The sequence below is a fragment of the Corvus kubaryi genome, unplaced genomic scaffold, assembly GCF_017639235.1.
Source record: "Corvus kubaryi isolate FWS band 111438036 unplaced genomic scaffold, C.kubaryi_AGA036_p1.0 71, whole genome shotgun sequence".
Taxonomy (NCBI): Eukaryota; Metazoa; Chordata; class Aves; order Passeriformes; family Corvidae; genus Corvus; species Corvus kubaryi.
Genome location: NW_024582059.1, coordinates 7,588,154 through 7,610,906, shown reverse-complemented (window position 1 = coordinate 7,610,906; position 22,753 = coordinate 7,588,154). Strand labels below are relative to the sequence as shown.

At 39.1% G+C, this 22,753-nt stretch overlaps 1 long non-coding RNA gene across 4 annotated transcripts in view; it reads left to right on the top strand.

The window, feature by feature from the left end:
- LOC121674966 overlaps positions 1-22,753 on the top strand; it is a 104,145-nt gene that overhangs the window by 28,880 nt on the left and 52,512 nt on the right. For 2 of the 4 annotated variants that reach the window (XR_006019907.1, XR_006019906.1), the window contains 2 exons: positions 116-171; positions 2,989-3,092. This is a non-coding gene — a long non-coding RNA (uncharacterized LOC121674966). The remainder of the gene's footprint in view (positions 1-115; positions 172-2,988; positions 3,093-22,753) is intronic. The other 2 variants (XR_006019909.1, XR_006019908.1) reach the window with 1 other exon arrangement.

Genomic DNA, 22,753 nt, shown 5'->3' with positions numbered 1-22,753 from the left:
AGAAAGAGAAAGAGAAAGAGAAAGAGAAAGAGAAAGAGAAAGAGAAAGAGAAAGAGAAAGAGAAAGAGAAGATAAGAGTAGAAAGTTCATAACTTGAATTCCTTGGGCTCTTTAGACCTGGAGACATGGAAGCCATGGAAGTTCAGTTGGGCCTCAGCAACATAAGAAGAGGTAAGCATCTGGTGAGGATTCTTGGCCATCTTGTCATGGAGGCATGAAAGGACATGATTAAGAAAATCGGAGACATTAATTGCTACACTATTTTCAGAGATGGAAGGTTTTCTTTTAGCCCTCACTGTGCTGAAGTTCACCTCAGGACTAGCCATTGGTCCCCCAGGAGCCAGGAGAGCATCTTTACGCCTATACTTTTGGGGCAGTTAGAGAAAATGCTCTTCCTGATGTTTTTGTTGTACTTGTTTACTTTGAAAAAATAGTTGGAAATTCATTTAGTCAGAGGCTTGAACATAACTCTCTGGTATACAGAATCAACCTCTGCTTTGCACTTTTAAAAAATCTGATTCAATGCATATTCAATCACTAGTAGAAAGTTAACCATCTCCAGCAGAAAAGACTGTGATTGTCTCCCCTTAGCACAACAGTTCCTGGTGATTGCAGAATTTTGCTCATTTCTAAGAAAACTGCATCCAACTCCTTATTTTATAAAAGACGAAATGAAGCTGTAAACCAAGATTTTTCATCTCCTGAGTCCTGTAACTGCTGAGTCTTAGCAAAAACATAGAACCCACACGAAGGCCTGGCCTCTGATACCTTTTGTGTGAATCTCAGTGTAGCCTGAGAACCTCTGGCTAACCTGACCACTAGAAGTGAGATAGATCTGAGCTGCTTGGACTAAGTAACTCAGATATACAGTTTTGATGTGACTGGTTTTCAAAGCATACACCCAGTAACTGCTGCTGAAGGGAAACTGTCTGTTCTTGAAGACAGTTAGTATGGAATGATATCCCCAGCCCTCATCGCCCAAGAAATGTCATGATCAGGGGACAGGCTGGAATAAAGGATAATGATGAAAATGTTGGTTTAAAGTCTAAAGGGAAAGGAATTTAGTACTTGTGGATAATACAGCAGAAACAGATGTGAACCATCATAGACACAGGACTTAAATTTTTTACATCCCATGCTACTTATTAAATGAAACTAATCTTTTAGGCCAAGGCATGGAAAAAATCTCAGTTTGAATGATTTTAGTATTATTGGGTAATTGTTTTTCAACATTCTCAAGTATTTTCAGTGTTTACTTTCTGCTGTTCCTATTTTACTTGGCTGTAGATGTTCTTGTTCCCTCTTTGTTTGAAAGGTCAGTGCAATTTAATATTACGATTATTTATCCTTCCAACAAACTAAATCCATGCCTTATGTAAAACCTGCCACTCTAGGCTTATATACTGAGTGACTTTGGGTACAAAAGTGATTCATTTTAAAGTACTATCATGTGATAAAGTCATCCCAGAAGGAAATATTTATTCACGTTTAGCAACAGGAAAGGGAGGAGGCCTTCACAGCATCACATGAATTTATTTGGATTGAAGGAACTCACTTCACCTTTGCCTTTGTGAAATATAATTTCCTCTGTCAACACAGTGGCTGCTTTGGTGCTAGAGATCAACACTGGATAAGCTTTATCTTCCACAAGGGCCTCCAACAACTCCAGCCTCTGAATCCAATTGGATTCAGGATGAATCCAATTATACGCAGAAACATAGTGCAGTTGTAATAGAACATGAAAATACAGTTTCTTGATTGGCATTTCAGTATATGCCAAGTTAGAGATTAAATGTACGTAAACTTTTTCTTTTGATAAAGTCTGGGTTTTGTTGTCAGAAAGTGTAACTCAGCACAGTTGCTTGTTACAGTTTATGGGCTGATTTTCTGCCCAAATCCAGATGCATCTTTTAACAGAAATTTAATTAATTCAGAATGACAGAAACAAAGGGCAAATGGTCATTTTTTTGGCTATTAAATCAATAGGAGAAAACATCCAGAATATAAATATTCAGAACATAGATGTTGTAAATGACATTTTAAAATAACAGGCTTTTGGATTTTGAGATCAACATAGGGCTATCTTTAGAAATAGAGAGCAGGGCAATGCTGTACAGAGCTGCCCTGGCAACACAGCACGTGGCTGATTCCTGTCAGCAGCTGAACACCTTTCAGTGCATAAAGTGGGATGGCTAGTCAGGGAAATGGAGATTAAACTGGAACATGATTGAAAGGGACACAATATACAAGGCTGTTTTCTCATTCTACTCTTTGTAAATGAGTAATAAATAGTGTATATAGCAAAAATTAGTAACCTAAAGCAGGAAAATGATCAAGAACAATTACCTGTTTTCTTCCTAAGCTTTTTCTTCCTTGGTAAAACATTACAACCACAATCCCTGCAACATGACCTTCTGGGGTATCAATTGAAAATACTCAAGGAAACACTATATTATATCTGATGATATAAAACACTTCTGCAAGAAAATACATGCATTCCAAATAAACAGCTGGTCCTCTGCAGTGGAGAGCCTCATGTTCTTGTGGTTTTGCATAAAATCTGCTTTTCTCCTTATTATTGTGCAAATATCTATGATTTTTGTCAATCTACAACTGGTTCAAATATCAAATAGGAACTACAATGACTCTTAAGGGAATGTCTTTCACACCCAAATTCAACAGATGGAACTGCAGTCATTACTTGCAAGATGTATTGTTTTTCTATCAATCAGAAACATTTCTTGGGTTCATTTGAATACATAAGTAGTACAAGATAGAAAATTCTATTAAAATAGGTCAGTGAAATTAAGACATTTTAAAAACAATTTACAGTCATGGGTGAAAAATAATCAAAATACTGAAACTTGAGAGAGAAGATATCCATTGAAGGCTATGCAAGAAAAGTCACACTAATTGCCATCAATCAGCCCATTCTCCCTCTTCCTCCACAATTAAAATAAATTCTGATTAAACTTTTCCTTCTTTCAGGGTGTATGAAGTAAGATGAGGTAAAGATCAATATCCTGAACCTCTCAAAGGTAAAAAAATATTTTTGTGACTCTGGGATTTACATCACCAAAGAAGGAATACAGGTGTGTATGCTAATGTGTGAAGCTAACTATGAAAATTGGATCTAGCAACTTACAGGGCAAGAGGAAAGACACCAAACTCTAGCCCTAATGCCACAGTTTTGGAGTGCATGGTGACTGAAAGATGTACCAGAATCTTGTTCCTGCATTCATAGGTCACTGGTGATGAGGGACAGGTTTGGCTCAATACATGGGCTATATTTAAATTTATTCTGATTTACCTGTGTTATCTTTAAGATGTAAACATAATTTAAACTTGAAAGATGCCTCACATAACTTGTAACTTGGCTCTTTCCTGTATACTAAGTCAAAGAAGATCTTTTTAAAAACAGGAAATACATAGTAGATGGTGGCTCCATGAGTAGTTACATTATTATTGAATAATTTTATTAAGGGTCAGGAACATTAGCCCTTGCAACAAATAAGGATTGGTCACATCTAATTCATCACCTCAAAAACAAACAAGGAAATTATGTTAGCAATTAAAAATTAAAGCTGTCTACAGATAAAATTAAAAGGTAAATTAATGAGCGGGGACTGGTGATTTTTTTCAATATTCTCTCCCTGCAGTAAGTAGGACTTCAGTAATGGTCCTCACCCAAGCATAAAGGCTTTGAAACATTCATTTTTTCCAGGTCTATTATGTAGATAAGCTATCATTTGCTTCTGTTACACACCTCTAATTTTAATAATCCCAGTTAGGTTGAAAGGCATCACAACCACTGACAGAGGATAGTGCATGTGAATCAGCACACACATTTACTATCTCTGGCATGGCTATTGATTTGCTGGCTGATCATGGCCAGAGTAACCTTATCTTCCCCTGTGTGGATTTTTTCAGCTGTCTTGTGAATAATAAAATAGTTGGGAGCTGCAAATGAAATACTACTCTCTGCATTTTATTACCTGCTATAAGCAGCAGGTCTGTCAAAAACTACAGGACATTTAAATGCAAGAGAAGTTCTGTTGTTTTGCTGGATCCTCTAAATGAAGAAGGAATCACAGCAGTAGCTTTCTCTGGAAACATCACAAGCCTGCTCCAACAGATGTCCAGAACCACTGCTTCAGCCCCTTGTGTAGCCCTGGGTTCTGGATGCCCTGGATATTAGGTCCTCAGTTGTCTGCCAAGCATGGAGTGGATCTTCTCACGGCTGATTCTTCAGGAGGTTGCAGACCAAAAGCCATGAGCTTTTAGCTCTATCAGCTTTCACAAGACCACTGGGTACAGGTTTTGTAGCACAGGCTTTCCGATCACACACAACTCAGACTAAAAGAGCATAACATTCTTTGCAGTGAAATTCAGCAAAATATGAGTCAGAGTCACCTCAAACCTCAAGCCAGCAGGATTCATTACAGGGCTTGTGTTTATCCGATGAAATCCAGGAATAGTTTAATGTTAGGTCCAAATTTCTATAGCTGCAACCCCACCATCTCTGCCCTCAAACTGAGTTTTAAGTTTAGTTTACAGATAGCCAGTTTTAGGGACACGTGGATCAAGCATACTCACAGCTTGAGACCTCCAGAAATTCAGTTCCAGACACCTTCTATGCAAACAGCATCAAACAGAAACAGCGACTGAACTAGGGGTATCTGTAGTTTGAGGCATAGGGAACATTGCCAGTCTCAGAGGGAGAGGATGTCAGCTGGAGATGTGGATGTGATGAGGGAAGATATGCAAATGTACTCAGAGATTTTAGGTCCATGTGGAAGAGCACTCTCATGGCTACCTGTATCTCCAGGGTTGCATTCTCAGTTACAGCTGCTCTGGAAAGGTTCTCTTCAGCAACCTAAGTAGTTTTTCCCTGAGGTATGATAAGGGAATAGCAGACAATTTTTGCCTAGCTTTTTTCCAGGGCAGAAAGTTGTGCATCCTTCTGCCCCTTGCTTTTGAAAAGAAAATAAAAAACCTGGGGGATGAGGCTGGTTTAATGTACTGATCGGACAGGGACAGCTTTCAGAAAGCAGCAGGCATATGTAGCAGCTGTGTTGGACTGATGTACAGGCAAGGAGGCACAGCTGTGTTAATCACTGCAAGTGTATATATGGGCAGGGGGGAGTGCTCCTGCTTTAACCAAAACTCCTGTTCGCAAGGAATTTCAGATCCTGTGACACTGAACCTGTTCCTTCTTTGACTTTGATCAAGAGATTATTTTTAAAACTGTAAGACAAACCAAGGAACAATGCTGCTCTTAATGCTGGTTTTCTGGTGCTGTGAGGGGAGCCCCTCCTGCCTCCTCTCATTCTTGAGGAGGACAAAATATCCTGCCTTGCTGTACAGTATAAAGCCCAAGTAGCTGGATGACGTGACGAGTTCTCTTGGGTTGCTGAGGCAGACAATCCCCAGCAGACTGGGTGCCGAGGTGCTGGGGCACGGGGGCTCAGCGGAGCCTGCAGGGATGCAGATGGAAAAGAAGACAGACGCAGTAGGTCTGGATGTAGCCTTAGCTGTAGGAGGTATATCAAATACAGATATCTGGGAGTGGTGTGTTCCTGAATCTGCTGTGAATAGCTCATGATTAAACTTTCTCAGCAATCTTACAGCATCATGTTTTTCCTGTGATTTATTCAGAGCCTGTAAAGAACTCGAAGCTTAATCAGAACTGATTAGTGCCCCTTCTCTCTTGATTGACACTGAAGTCAAAGCAAGGACTCTTCTGTCTCCCGCAAAAATGAGCTTTCATTTTTGAACGAATAAAAGAGAGAACTCCCATTCTCCTCTCTGAAGTCCATTCCAGGAGTATAAAAGGAGTAATACCTTCTGTTCATGATTTTGTTAGGTTTTTTTAAAGCAGACTATCTCACAGGTGATCTGGGGGTGGGCAGTAGCACCCAGAACACACAGGGAACAGATCTTTGCTACTGGACAAAATGTAGGGCATAAGCCAGCTTTTCCTATAATTGTTTCATGAATAGGCTTGGAGTTCTAATAGATAATGTTAAAGCAGAAAGAGCTGTTTTTATGTCTGCTGACTAAACAGTTTTAGGTAAAAATCATCACAGGGGATGAGAGGAAGGAAGCTAAAAGTATTACTGCATGCTACTAAATTAATGAAAAGAAGAACACACTTATATATGGTACTGATAACAATTTGTAGCAACTATTAAACAGAGGATCTTCCAGTTATAGTGGGAAATCATGGAAAATATTTTGGGTAGGTGCACCCCTTCCTTTTATTGATAAATGAAACTTTAACTTGTAAAAATTATATTAAGTAACTTTTTACAAAAACCACAAAAATTTCAAATAAAGGAGCCAAAGTTGGATTTTGCCTGCAGAACTGGTACTTTAACAAGGCTTGAATAAAATTTTTGCTTTGGTGCACCCACAGTTTCATAAACTTGCATGTTATAAGCAACCATGAAATGCCAGAAATGTACAGATTTGCCAAAACTGGCTTCTATTGTAGGTTACACTACTTTAGATATATTAAACAGAATCCCACAGAGGTAATTAAAAGGTCAATTTATGCCTGGGTCTGGGAGCAAGCAAGTCACAGAGTCAAAATTGTCTCTGGTACGAGAGTACAGTCATTCAACAGAACTGATTTCACTGGGAGCAGCAGAGTAACTTGATTCTCGAGTGTACATGAATTTGTATGAGAAATCTAAGACATGACGTAGACCTATGGAAATGAAGCAATTTTGTATTGACATAGACACTTCTGTGATTTAAATTCTTAGAGCGATGAGGTAGCCCCTATAAAGGAAAAACCGCGGTGTACTTTGATAACATTAACGTTCACATCATTTTTACTTGAATCGAGACACTTCTGCTTTGTTGGGTTCAAAGCATGAGCTGAGTGCAGCATGTCCTTTGCTGTCTGAGAGGACCTTGACAGCACAGCTTTCTAGTGAGAACACCCTCAGTGTCACTTTAGTGACACTCGCCCTGATGAGACACCTTCAGTGTCACTTTATTCTGAATCCTGAAAACTTACCATTAATAACTTACAGTATGTAATTGATGTTAATTGTATGACTTAATTAGAGGCTTCTTGTGCAGCGCTTGAACATCATTTGTTTGTTGAAGTGGAAATAAACTGCACATGTGAAATTAATTACATTCTTGCTCCTATTGAAAGCAAAACCATAAACAAAATGAAGAAAAACCAACAAGATATGATGTGGGAAAAGAAATGTAAAAGTTTGTTCTGTGAGATGTACTGGTGTGATAAGGGTGAGGAAGAAGAAAATCTTTCTGACCCTCCTGTAAGAGGAATGTAAGTGTGCAATCATAAGTCAGCACCTCCAAACCCATTCTGTTTATTGCATGCACTCAACACTGCAACCCACACTGGCTAGTAGGCAAACGACAATACAAAATTCATTTTGATACAGCTGTGCCTGTGAGTACCAGATTGTTGTGCTATGCTGCAATTCCATACACGCTCTCAGGGGCAGCAGCAGTAACAAGCAGGGGTGCCCGAGCAGTCCCCATGAATCTCGTACCCTTGTGTCCCTGCCACACAGATCTGGTAGCACGTGGTGGTGTGACTCCACAACAGTTGCTGCTGCCATGCCAAGTTTCTTGCACATTCCATTGGATCTCCCTTGGTTTTGGAACAACCTAATGTCACATGTGCCTTTTTTACCTTTCTCTCCTGCACGGATGAGACCTAGCAGATTTAGGAGCTACTGCCTGATGTCCCAGACCACTTGTGCTATGGGTTTGTTTGCATATAGGAAGATTGATTTCAGTGAGATTAATGTTGTCTGTATATGATTAGTCTTTAGTCAAGCATAAATCTCACTGAAGAAAACAGGAAATGGAGAAATAAATCCTATATGTCTATACATAAATTTATCATTCCCATCTCCATTTTAGCCTACCTTAGGGATTGAATGGATTTCTGGTGTGTCTTCCTAGAATCCAGCTTTGCATCCTTAAAAAGTGAAATCCCTTTTTTTATTTTATTTTCCAGCCATTGTTTTGCCAGAAAAACAGCAGCTAAACCATAAACATGTTAAGGTTTTGGAGTTATAGTACAGTGAAATGTCAATCCATATAGTTTCAAACTATTATGTGTAGGATTAAAAACAATAACATGGATTCTGATAGATTTCAAAACTAATACAACACTATGAAAACAAGTAAAAAAATCTGAGGAGTTTAGTATTAAAATCTAGTTGATGGTCAGAAATAGTAATACTTGTAAACATTAAACTAGAAAGGTACTTTTTCCACTTCTGTGAGATTTTTCTGATATCAAAGTCAAGTGAGTGGCTAAGCTGAAGTACCCAGAGATATTTTAGATTCCCTTGAGTGCCTAAGACATCTGCAAGGAGCTGGCAGGTATGACACACAACATATGGGAGGCCTATGACTTTCTGCAGTGATAGCTCTGTGCCAGGTAGGATACCCTAGGAATTTAAAGTGGCATTGGATACCTGCTTGGGAAGCTATGTCTTGTTCCTTAAATCCTGTATTTTTCTACCAATTCATGTCCCATTAGCTGTGAGTCAGAGGTGTAAGAGCAGAGAGTAATTAGCTGAGAGTTATGGTTTGTCCTTCAGAAGCACGAGATAGCTCAGGTACATTGTCTGTGGAAGTCTGACAGACACCTAATTTAATTCAGCCTTTGAAAAGTGATAGCAAATATCAACAAAGATGAAATATTACCTGGTTGGCTATGCTAAGGATATGAAGTCTTGTTACTTAGGTGCACTGAGTATGTGTATTACACATACAGTGACCAAGGCAAACTACTACAGCTTTTTGAGGAGAGGGGGTGAATTGATTCAGTTGCTCGCTGGACTGGACTGTTTGTGGGCTAAGGTTTCAAGGCTAATTTGCCACAGGGATATTTTGACCAGAAGAGTGCAAGGTTAGGCTGTACCAACAGAACTGCTTTAATGATCTTAATGTAAAAGTTACATGAATTGTTATTTAGCCAACTAAGATGTAGTTGGGGTAACATATAGTTTATAAAATGTTTGCAAAGTAAATGAAATGAGAGTATAGAACAACATGCTTGAGGGGTTAATTCTTTGGTGTGACTTTCCTTGGACTTCTGCACTTTAGCAACTATTCATTCGAAAAGAATAACCATCTGTTTAATACTTTTTGCTTGTTAATGTTCCTTTAACTGTATCAAACATTAATTTTATGCCTCATATTTTGGGGGGTTTCTTCTGTCCCAGTTGTACAAAGTCACAGTAATAGTTTTCAGGTAGGTGTCCAGATATGCAAAATTAATAGCTGCAATTTCCCCTGGTTCAATACCATTATTATATTTCCCATTTAAAAGGAACTTCAATTTGGTAGAACACTAATTTAAAAACTGGTTAGTATTCAAATATAGGAGAGGGCTCTTCTAACTAATTTAAGCTTGCAATCTATTTATTTCATTGATATTTTCTAGTCATGATGCAAGCACAAAATCATAGAATGGTTTGAGTTGGAAGGAACCTTAAAGATCTCATAGTTGTGACTTGCCACCTCCTGACACGGGGAGGGATGCCACTCACTACATCAGGTTGCTCAAAGCCATATCTAAGCTTTCCTGGAACTCTTCCAGGGATGGAGTATCCACAACTTCTCTGGACAGACTGTTCCAGTTCCCAACACTCTCCCAGTAAGGAATTTCTTCCTATTACCTAATCTAAACCTACCCTCTTTCAGTTTAAAACCATTCCCCCTTGTCCTGTCACTATGTGCCCTTGTAAAAAGTCCCTCCACAGCTCTCTTGTAGGTCCCCTTTAGGTGCTGGAAGGCTCCTATAGTTTCTCTGTGGTGCCTTCTCTTCTCCAGGCTGAACAATCCCAGCTCTCTCAGCCTCTCATAGGAGAGCTGTTCCAGCTCTCTCACCATCTTCATGGCCCTCCTCTGGACTTGATCCAACAGGTCCAGGTGCTTCTTATGGTGGGCGCTTCAGAGCTGGATGCAGTATTTCAGGTGGGGTCTCCTGAGAGAAGAGGGGAAGAATCACCTTCCTTGATCATCTGGTCACACTTCTTCTGATACAGCCCAGGATATGATTGGCTTTCTGGGCTGAAAGGTCCCATTGCCAGGTCAAGTAAGCTTCCCATCCACTAATGCCCCAATTCTTATTCCTCAGGGCTGCTTTCACTCACTGACCAGCTTGGAATTGCCCTGAACCAGGTGCAAGACTTAAACCTGGCCTTGTTGAATTTCACAGGGTTCACATAGGGCCACCTCTCAAGCCTGTCCAGGTCCCTCTGTGTGGCATCCCTTTCATCCAGTGTGTCAGCTGCACCACACAGCTGGGTGTTGTCAGCAGGCTTGCTGAGGGTGTGTTTGATCTCACTGTCCTTGTCACCAGCAAGGATGCTGGGCAGCGCTGGTGCCAAGGCCAAGCCCTGGCAAATGCCACTATTCACTGGTCTCCACCTGGACACTGAGCTGTTGACCACAACTCTTTGAGTGTGGCCATCCAGCCAATTCCCTATCCACCAAGGGGTCCAACCATCAAATCCATGTATCTCATACTATTTCTGTAACTATTAGATTGTTGAATAAAATTCTGACCTAGAGGCTGTGAAAGTCAGTGAAGAATCTCACATTACTTCAGTAGGCAGTGGAACACATTGTGATTTACCTAGCACCTATCAGGGCTATTACCCGTTATCTGATCTATTGGCTGTGACAGGGGTTTGGCAGTAATGATGTGGGAATGTATCTGTTTTCTTTTTATTTATGAGTTGACTCCATCAGAGTTTAAACCTTGACCACATAAAATGAGCTTCAGCAGCTGTTTTTCAAGGGTATAAAGACACTCCATAATAACCTTAAAGACCACTGGAATTATGAAGATTTAAAGATAAATTTCTAGATAGTGTCCATTTGCTTGTGATAGACTTGCAATAATGAAGCATAATGACTCTGTAACTACAAAAAACTTCCCTAGGAGTCTTAACTTCTTTCAGGTTTCTCAGTCTTTTCACAAATAGCACTACAACAATCTCCCAAATTCTGAATGTCTACATTTATTAAGTTTTCATTTTGAAAGAGAACCGCTTCTTGCACTACTCTTCTGAGCTGTTTATCACAATCCAAGCCAGAGCAAACCTTCCACTATAGCAATTTTATTTATTCTTGCAAACTCATACTCTCCTGCTACAATTTTAAATGAAGCATGAGGATTGCTGGGGTTATCATGTCTCTTTCACTGAAATGGCTGCTACCAGAACAGGCTGTAGCTTTTTGAATCATTTTATCTGTAGCACTAATAGCATTAGCTACAGCCATACAGTTCACAAGTCAGCACCTTCTGTGATTTCTCTAGAGCCACTCGATGGTAATGATAGTCACAATAAGTGAGTTACCAAAGTGAGCTAGTATCTTCAAAGCCATCTCAATTCTATCAGGGATGGGGACACTTTTTTAAGGTTTATAAGTTACAATTCAATTTTCGAAGTACAAAATGGACTAAGTCTTCCATTACTGAGAACAAAACCTGACAGTGTGTTCCACAAAATAGCTGACAACTTCCAGCCTAAAAGATAGAAAAATAAAGTTTTAGGCATGTTCAGAACTTATATAAAGAGATGGACAGTCTCCTGGAGTTATAGATAATAACATTGCTACTACAGACAACTTTGAAAATAGCATCATTTAAAGCACTAAGTGCATTCTCCATGACAGTCACACAACACAGACTAGGCATTATAAGAAAAACTAATGGTGAAGGTCATAAGTATTATTGGTCACCACATACATAACTCAAACATTTTCAAAATAGTTCATTCCTTCATATCATTGATTTTGGACATGTGTTTAATAGCCATCAGTTTTCAATATGTGCCAGTATTTAAAATTTTGTATTTCCCAAGGGTTTTAAATACCTATGTTGGTATGGTTCCTCAGAGAATATTTCATAAAGAAATGGAGTAAAAATTATGCTGAAGACTGCGAACAAATTGTCTGCTGTCTCTGAAGACTAATTCCTCTGAGTTCATTGTGCATATTTTGCACAGTGCTCCTCTGGACCCTAACTTTTCCTGGAATATTAAGTGGGTTACCACTTCTTTTATGGGCAGAAATTCAAGCAAGCATACTAGAAAAAATAAAAGGGGGGGTTGCATCTGTTTGAACTATTATCAGTAATATTACCCAGTAATTTGTTTTCATATCTTTCGTCAGCCTTTCTTGAAGGGGCCTTCAGTGACACCATGGTAAGGCTCAGGTCTCTTTCTACTCAAACATTTACCTGTAGCATGGATTATGTTCAGGTTGCTTTCGGGTTTTTTAACTCCAAACATGAGTGGGCAAGGCCAGCTTCTCAAGCTCTTTAAAAACCAGTTAGGACCTAAACTTTAAAAGTTTAAGCTTTTCTTATACTTTTTAACTGTTATTTTGTCTCATTGCTATTTGAAGAGAAGGCAATGAATCCTCTCTGTTATATAGTTAATGTGCAGTAATGGAACATATTCCAAAAGTTTCAAGAGTTCATTCACAGCTAATGGCAGAGAAAGCACAAGCAGAGAGAAATTAATCTGTTAAGATGTAATACTGAGAGAAAAAATTATCATTATAGATTATAATATTAAAATAATATATTATTATAAAACATCCTATCCAAGTTAAGTATCTCATAACTTTACTCCAGCTGAAGCTGTATCCATTCTAATCACAGCAGAGTTATCTGCAATTTGTCAGAGTGAAACAGTTTCACCAGGAAGCAAGTGTAGGAGGTATTTCAGGATGGAGGAAGTGTTGATGTACGACACTGCTATATTTTGCCATAGGCTCTGTCTTACATAAAGGATTGGGAATACCATTTCTGGGTTCAGGTGCTTGTGTTCAGCTTTCCATTGCCCCTAAGACCACCATACCTTCCTGCTCTATTTTCAGACTGAACAAGTCAGCCAGGGAGATTACTATAGTGAATCCTGAGTTTTCTTGTCACAGAATCATAGAATGGTTTGGGTTGTAAGGGACCTTAAAGATCATCTGGTTCCAACCTCCCTGCCATGAGCAGGAAGACCTTCCATGAGATCAGGTTGCTCAGAGCCCCATCCAGCCTGGCCTTAAACACTCCCAGGGATGGGACATCCACAACTTCTCTAACCAGCCTATTCCAGTGTCTCACCACTCTGATAGTAAAAATTTCTTCGTAATATCTAATCTTGACCTACCTTCTTTCAGTTAAAGCCATCCACCCTTGTCCTATTCCTATATGCCCTTGTGAAAAGTCCCTCTCCAGCTTTCTTGTAGGGTACCTTCAGGTGCCTCCTCCTGTGAACCAATTTATTCAAACACCTTTAGCTCAAACAAAAAGATTCTGCAAGTAGTACATATACAGCTCAAATGCATATGGTAATTATTTATTACCAAACATGAACAAATGACAACTGAGATTTTATGAGCTACTATGCTAAGCGTTAGTATTCTCACCACCTCCAAGAGGACTCCCAAGGGCTTTCTGCTGCTCAGGCAGGTGTCAGTCAGGAGGATGGCCAGGTTCCACTTCTTATGGAATCAAATCATTGACATTGCTGAGTTGCCATCTTCAACAACCTCTGTTTTGTCTCCTTCAGCATTTCATACCGCTCCAATCTACTATTTTGTTCTGCTGAATTCTTGAGCTACTTGCGGTAACCCCCATACCAACCCTACATGTTTGAAACGTAACCTTTCTTATGGCTCTGCAGAGAGTTACACAGCTTCCTTCTGTCTTAAAAACATCCTTAGATGTCCAAGCCAAGGCTGGGCTCCACTGGGGTGAGGGCCATGAGTGCTTAGATGATTAAGGTGAGTATAGTGAAGGATCTTGCACAGAGCAGGTTACACCCTACAGCACAGATACAACCAGACCTTTAGATTAATTTTTAGAAGAGTCAGAATTTCACCTGTGGAACAGAGAATTGCATCACCATATCTTTGTTCTCACTCCTGACCAAAGGACCTTAACAGCAATAATAAGTATTGGCAATGAAAGACAAAGCACTTAAACATCTCTGCTTCTAGAAGAACACAGTGTACATTTCTAGTCTTGAATGGTGATACATTCTGAGAAATTTTGACTCCAAGTAAATTTTTTTAATATCCAAATCCAGTTTTAATATCCAATATCTTCTCTTCAGAATGCTTTGTTCATCTGCACATTTAAATAACTTCTGTTTCTTTCATATATTCTGCTGTAGCTAGTGAAAACTGTTTTCTGAAAAGATTAGAAAACAGTTACTGTAATCTCTATGCCTCAGTGCACAAAACAAAAGAAAGAACATGCAAATTTGGGATGAGGGAAGGACCTAAAAGAAATTATGACATTAGTCTCTTCTGTGGTATTTAGCAGTAATTCACTATTCATCAGTTCTTAGGCTAGATCTGTTCCTGCACTTTTAAAATATGGAGTAGTTTACTAAATAGATTATGTATGAAGACATCTGGAAAAATTGAGATCTTTCTGATGTTTAGGAAAAATGCAGCCTCCGTCTTCACAGGTTCTTCTCCAGAAAATTTAATCAGAAGTGCAAATCACTGCATTTCTTGGAAAAATACGTGGCATGTTTCTGTACATCTGAATGCAGAGTGAAAGCAACATGAGGGTGATCTAGCACAAGTTAGGTCTACTGTGCAGGTAGAGCTAGTACAAACAAATTTATTTATGTGACGATTCTTCTCCCTAATGGCTCATAGCCTGCTCATCTGTGTTCCCTGCCCTGCCCACCTACAGCTCTGAATTTGTGACAGTTATCCAAGAACACAAGATTTATAACTTTTGTTACTATTTTTCAATTCTTGTGTTTATATGCAAGAAAATTCTATGTAGATTTTTTGACAGAACTTAAATCTGCAATATAGTGCAGAAGTGAGGAACAGGGGCTCTCACTGTTTGTGTTAACCTTTTAAAAAATTAAAATATCAGAACTTTTCTTATGACAAAGTATGAAAGAGGAACACTTTTTGCTGTACAGCACACAGTTCAAACATTTCATCAGTAATGTCCTTCTCTTTCAATGTTAGGTCATGAAACATATTTCAGCATGAATTTTTTATTCGCAAGTTTTTGTTGATCTACTTACTGAAAACCATGCAGCAAAGACTGAGGTAGGGGGAAAGATTTTTCCTCTTTCTTTTCCGAAATGCAGAGAATGTTACTGGTTCTGTAAAAATCCTGTTGGAAACACTGTATTGTTCTGTGGTCCCTAAACTAGACTACATTTTTTCACAAACCCATTCTCAAGGAAATAAAAATTCAATGAAAAATATGAAATTATTATTTTCTTCTTCCACTGTGAATTATTTTTACCTAACATTCTTCCTGCCTGGAATCCTGCTTACCCTACTCTATCATCCCGAAAATAACACAATGACACACATATCCCCTCAAACAAAGATCTGAGGATGAACCTTGCCACATGTATTTGTCAGGAATATAAACACTCACAGAAAGCTCTCTCTAATTCTGTGTAACAGCAACAAAGCTATTTTCATTAGCCTTATCAAGAATTGGGTTATGTCTGTTGTCTTTTCCAGAACCAAAAAAGGAAACATTTTCTAATATAGGCAAATTTTTATCACAAATTATGACTTTCAGTGTCCCTCATAGACAAAGGAATAGCTGAGGTAAGACCAAGTGAAGTCCTGGAAAGAAATGCAGACAACTACCCTAGAAACTCCCTCACACATATTTGATAATACTTCAGATTTGATGTTTCTGTCTCAAGTCTTTATATTTTATGGGGGGAAAAAAAAGAGTTTTACTTAATGGCTGTGATATGGTGCTGAGCATCACGGAGCTAAGTAATATAAAATGCATTAGTTGATAAGGATATGTTATTGTGGTTTTGTACCTTCTGGGGAGTTTTCACAATTATTTTCAATAGAGAAAAGGTATGTCCATGCCAGAAACAACTGTATAATTTCTTTCCCTCCAGAAAAAAAAAGGACAGAACTGTACAGGCAACTACAGAGCTGTCAATTCTTGAAGAGATCACATAGAGTTCATATCTAGTGGTGGATCCAAGAAGGTTGTTCAGAAATTAGAGAGTGTCCAGCAGAGTGACCAGATAGTAGGCCTTGAGGGAGCTGGATTTTTTCGTTTGGAGACAATGTAGATGAGGAAGTGAAGTGGTGTTTCTAGTTGCTTGGGGGAGCATTACAAACAAAATTGATGTAAACTCTCCTGAAAATCGATTCTAATATTAGCATAGGCCAGAACAATTGACAGTGCCCATAAGTTGCAATTTGAGAGAAGCAGATTGGATATTAGGAGCATCTTCATTGCAGGACTGGAACAGGCTGTCAATATGGCTTTAAAAATCTGTCCTTAGAAATTCTCAGACAAGGCTAGAAAAAACCACACCTGACTTTGCCTGGACTGGGTCTAGTCCTGATTCACACTGGAAGCTGGACTCAATGACGTGATGCCAGATGTCCCTTCCAACCAACATTTCTATGAGAACAAATACGTTAGAAACGCAATATATGCCTGGTATGCTCCCAAGTTTTTTAAATAGTATCTGGTATGAGTCATAATGTCTTTTGCAAGCCTTTGTAGAAATTCTGCTTCAAGCACAAAATGGTGTCCACTCCGGTCAAGGTGAGGAAGCACAGCAAGTTCAGAAGACTGGAATACTTCCAGCTTTGTCTCTAAGGATCTGCTTTAAAAGACCATTCCATTTAAACAGAGACCCATCATAGATGGTATTATATATTATAACTAACCAGCTTGGCTTTTTAGTGGAGAAAAGAAGGGAGCTGTAAAAGGTTTCTGCTCTGTGAGTGTGAGGAGTGACCTCTAAGGAACAGAGCTCAATATAACTTGGTCTTTCCCTTTCTGATTTATGGCTTTTCTACAGTGAGAGAAATCTACAGTCATTAGCAAGACTGCCATCACTGCTTGCAAAGATCAGTTGCTCTGTTCACTGAACTATGCTTTTTTTAATCCACAGAGGTTATTTTCATTATTAAGAAGAAACTGGCAACTAATGAGTTATCTGTAACATTTCTCTTTCTAAGTTCTAAGAGGTTTTGATATGTGTTTTAAATCAGGTTCCCTGAGCTGTAATGTATTTTCTGTCTCACTGAAAGCCCAACCTTCAACGCAGTCAAAACCTAAGCAGAAAGTGTCAAAGAACATGATCATGATTTATTTCCAGCATATCAAGACTTGACAAGTATTAAAAACTTACTAAAATAAGATGACTGTGGTAAGAGCCACCTAACAATACCACATGATCCATTTACAAGTAGAATCTTAAAAGCAGAGGAAAAAAGGAGAAAATTGCAAATGAAAATATTGGACAGATGGATATATATGGAAATCTCATTTCAGACATTCTTAGTCATAGCAAAACCATGAAATGCAGTCTTTGAGTAGAAAAAGGTTGTCAGAGAAAGTCTCTTTCCATTTTGAGCAGCAAAATTATTTTTGAGGAGAGGAGCATATTATTCATAGCACGAACAGCACTTTAAAATAAAATAAAATAAAATAAAATAAGACTCTAAAACATGTTTTCACAGTCAAGTAGATAATTTCAGAAATATACCCAAAAAGTAGAAGACCATGACAATTTCTGACAAGTGAATTTCCTTCCTCTGCCCAGCTAGTAATGACATCCATCTTTGTCATCTTCAGTTCACTCCTCCAGCTTGGTCACAGATTAAAAAACATGTTTTCTCACCCTGCCTATCCCTAGTGACACACTCTACCTCCTGACTGATTTTGTTGTTGTTTTTGATACCCATCCACCTTCTTTTATTTAGCAATTGTCACTCTATGTGTAACATACCACACCTGCTCCTCTTAAAAGTTCCTAGACCACTTCTTCTTTTCAAGCACCTTTGCTACTTATTTCCACTTACTGCCTCACTAGCTGTGGTGTTTTCTCACTCCCGAGCTCATGATCACTCCAGCTGCCTTCCCCTCTGCTGAAGCTGACCTGGAACATGCTCTAACACCTTCTCCAGCTCCTGGCCAAACTTCACAGCTGATTATCTTCCCCTACCCTCTTTCTGACTGTCAGTGTCCTGAAGACCACTGGCATCTCAGCTTCCCTGTCCACTCCTCATTGTTCCTTGCTGCTCTTTCAGTGCATATTCCAAAGGGTTCTTTTCCACCAACCAACAGTAATTTCTGTTACAAGCAGCCACTGGGTGCTTGCATGTTCTTTTAAACAATGATCTTTACTTTCTTTTTTTTTTTTTTTGGTCATAATGTGGCATTGTTTTTTAATTGGTTAATCTAGATTGGAAAAACTAGTCACGGTAACAACAGGGGTAACTTTGCAATGAAAGACACATTTTGCCTCAGCCACCAATTTTATCTCTTGTATTCTGCCACAGAATAATGCTCAGCCAGTGGCTTTCATCCTGTTTTTGTTGTTTGCTCTTTAATATTCTCTGCATCATGAGTAGCATCTCTCAGTTTATTCATTTCTCTAGCTGCATCCTGGCCATAAGCAGAAGCTATGTGCTTATCTGAACTTGATGTAGATAAGAACAGAAAGTCATTCCTCTTCTTAGGAACTGTTTTGTTTTCTGTTCTCCAGTGTATTGATGGGAGCAGTGACATGCATAGACATCCCCACCCATACAGCAGGAGACTACTGAGATCCTGCTGTAGAGGTATTTGTAAGGTCACGTATCTTTCTGTCAACAAGCTGATGATTCTTGGCATGTACCAGCTGCTGTGTACCAGATATCTTTCTAGTGTCCCTCATTAAGAGATATAGGACTGTATGGTCCAGCTGGCAGACACCAGGCTGAATCCTGGATGCAGACTAGTTCTGTCTGCAGCAAGTATATGGAAGGGATGGCAGGTGTGCTGCACCAGAGATACCCTTGATGACAGTAGCAAAAAGTCATTTTTTGGTCTGCAGCCATATGGACGATCCTTTGTAAACGCCTTGTTACTCCTGCTGTAGCAGGAGTGTCCAGAAGTTTGGTCTCCCTGTAAAAGGAGTAGCCTTCTGTAGCTATGAACCAGGATATAGGAAAACTTTACATGGCTTCTTGAAGCCAGGATCAGATTTAAACTGGGCCATATCCTGGAAAGAATTGAATTAGTCTTCAGGATGGTCCAGGTAATTTAGTACTTGTTCTTCATTCTGCTACTTCCATGAGGAGTGGGATAGGGAGAGAATTTTTTTGCCCTAGAGACAGAAGGGGTTATCTTGCCTGCAACAGGGAATTTGCAACTTCAGTTCAAGGCATGTGGTGTACTTTGTGCCACATTCACTTATTGTCCCAGGTGGTGTCTTCAGCCACTGATACAAAGCTCTTGCCATGGCAGACAGGAGGAGGTTCCCTGGGGCTGTGGCAGTGCAGTCACACTGACGTCCGTCAAGAAGAGTGTGGCCCTGCAGATGTGCTGGGACTAGCAAGTACAGAATGAGGAAATACCAGCACACAAAGGAGAAATAGATGAAATAATATTTCAATGAAGAGTAATAAAGACAAACATTATTCCATTTTCTTCTGATTTTTTCATAGGTTTTTATGGTGTGCTTTCTGTTCAGTGGTTTTATGAGCAGTCCTCAAAGACTTTTATAATACTCTTTTTTTTCCAGTGTGGGTGGATCTATTTCCACATTGTTTTGAATGTTTCTTTTTAATCACATGCTGTTTAGCTGTGCATGGAGTTTAAGCTCTGTGCAAATCCTTCAGATATACCAGAAAAACTTGTTTGTTTAAAGTGAAAACCCTGAGAATGCTGCAAGGCGGAAATCTCACTGGAATGAGGTATTTGTTTTGGATTTCTTGTAGTGCTGAGGAAAACAGCCCCAGTTCTTGTCAGCAAACAGAAAATGGGGAATGAATGCCCTGGGACTTTTATCCTTTAAACACTAGCATCTCATGTTGATTGTAAAGACACCTTGGACTCCAGAAGAAGGGTAGAGTTGAGAAACAAAAGTGAACAGAAGACAGAAGAGAAAAATGAACACTACAAACTCCTTGTCATTCACTATCAACTTTGCATTTCTACCAAGCAGATAGTACCCTATGGGCACACAGAAGCTGTTTCCAGTACCTTGCATCTGGGCTGGTTCCAGACTAGCCTTGTTCTTGTGGGCCAATTTGAGAGCGGATTCAGGTACTGTGACTGGGATATTGCCGTTTCAGAAGTCAGGAGATGCTGGGCACAGAGACCACATATAAAAAAATCTTCAGTCACTGGTGTTGGGCTTGCTGAGATAAAAATTTAATGCAGAAGAACCATGGTTGTTGCCTTCAGTATGGTCAGGATTTAATTTTGTCTGAAATGGTTGTGTGCACATTAGAGAAATAGCACCAAAAAACCCGCACACAGAAACTGAGCTTGCTGTTTGTTGTTAGGATGCTGATATACACCTTAAAGTATAGAAGGGATACAAATCCATTACAAAAATACGCCCAGTAGTTGCTCTTCTCCATCAATTCATTCCTTGGCATGTAACACTCATTTACATGCACACGTGGAAATCCTAAGTGGGTAGTGCTGACTACAAAGGGTTAGAGCAGGCTGAAACAAGGTGAGGGAGGAGTGATGCAAGGTACATCATGCCAGAACAACAGTGATGATGATTGCCGGGTTGTCTGTCAATAACTAGCTGCCCTTTTCTCTTGGGGGGCATCCTGATGTATCCTGGACCCTCCCTGGCACACATCTCCCAAGTTTTTCATGGTTAGCCTGTGTCTATTTGACTTTTCCTTTCCAGTGTTTCCAAAGGTAAGAATGCATGTCTAGCAAAAAAAGTATTTTTTCAGTTTTGTTGCACTTTCTATAATAATATTGCCAATAACTTGATCTTCCCCCAAAATTTCTTCTCTGTGAAGCTGCTTTTTAACTCTTCTAATGTCAGAGATTAAAAATTCTGTAGAGAATGTTTAATCAATATAAAGTTATTGAATCTTACTGGTTTTTTCTGTGTGAACATCCATGTGTCTTTCATGTATTTTTTTTGAAGAATGAATTATGTTATTTTCTGAAGTAGTCAAAAGTATCGAAGCCTTAAGCATTCTGATTCTAAAGTCACAGAAGTAGAGCAGCTGATCTATAAAGCAATACTTGCCTTTTTCCCTCTGGGCTCTTGCTGTTTGCTGTTAACTGGCAGGTTTTCCAAATCAATTTTGAAAAGAAGACAGGACCTATTAAAAGATAATATTAAATATCCTGCACTTTAGTTTTCATAGTTTTTCAGGGAGAAGAAAAAAGGATAACTAGATTCCCTTGCTTGAGGCCAGACATGTTTTCCTTTTCCTGGGATTTCTGAAAGAATAGACAATGCAGCCTTAATTCTGCACCTCTCTCAATGGACTTGAAATTTTACAGTGATACTGATTGTAAGGAGAGAAAGTGAGAAAGCAGCCTGGTATACTTCAGCAGCTGTCTCATTTCTGGTTCCTCTCCTTGAGGAACTTACTCTGTGTTGGCAAGGGGTTATGGGATCTTAATGTTGGTACCTCAAAGATAACATGAGCTATAAAAGATAGGTTAAATTAGACAGGATCAAATTAGCTAGGACCATATCAACAGACCAGGGTAGATTAAATTGTATAAACAAGGAGAGATTACACTAGGAGTACTGGATTAGGTGGACTAGATAGCTCTGAGAGAGCTACTTCTGAGTATTTTGAGGGATATTCAAGAGTTCTTAAAAAGTTAACAGAAAGAAATCCTTCCCTCTGAGTTGCTAAGGTGATTCAGCCATGACAAAGACTAATGAAATTCTGGAATATGCAAGGGGATGCGTTTTCAGTAAAGAGAGGCTGTTAATGAAACTGCAGAAAGGTCCAATGAAACCTCATTGAAAATATGGGTATTAGGAATTTAAAAAAAATAACTTGGTCTGGAAAAATAATATGGAGAAGAGGGAAATCCTAAGTCTTGTTTATTAGAAGATAGAATTGCCTTTTGGTCACCATAGTAGGGGAAATAAATATCAACCTGCAGAATAATGCATCAGGATCTTTTAAGAAAAAGATATATATGATAGCAACATAGAGGTTGTCTTAGGTCACCTTGGAGACACCTGGAGCCTAAGAGTCTCGATATATTTGATTTAAAAAAAAACCCAACAACTTATTTTTCCATAGTCTCATAGTTTTAAAACATCATATGCTGAAATATCATGAAAAGTTGCTGGAGGAGGGAATCAGGATTTAGCCCAGGTTAAACAGAAGATACTCAACACCTTGCACAGTTAGACACATTATCATGATCTAGGACGAGTCAAAGCTAGGTTGTTTTCTTACATTTTGTCTGAATTTCATAGGTTTATTTGGCATTTTGGACATTTTCATCAGTCATACTCTTAAATAAAATAATGTCATTTTTTGTCAATGTACTATGGCTGAACATTTCCCTGCACTTAGTTTCCTTGGTTCAGTGATTTTAATGAATTTTTCTAATGAAGAAAAATTACAGAACAAAGCTGGCAGAAAAAAGGTCGATAAATACATTATACCAGCCATGAGTGCTTGCATTTTTTTATCAACCTTGTTATGAGCAAGGGTTAACACACGAATCTCAGTGCACCATGTGCTCACTGAAATCTAAATGAATCCTTGGAAGCTGACACTTCCATGGCTGCTGATGTTGGCAGTAATGTACTTTATGTTAGTTTGCTCCTGCTACAGACCTTGATTCACAGACATAAAGAGAGACAAACTGATTTCCCTCCCTTCCTTCCTTCCTTCCTTCCTCCCTTCCTTCCTTCCTTCCTTCCTCCCTTCCTTCCTTCCTTCCTTCCTTCCTTCCTTCCTTCCTTCCTTC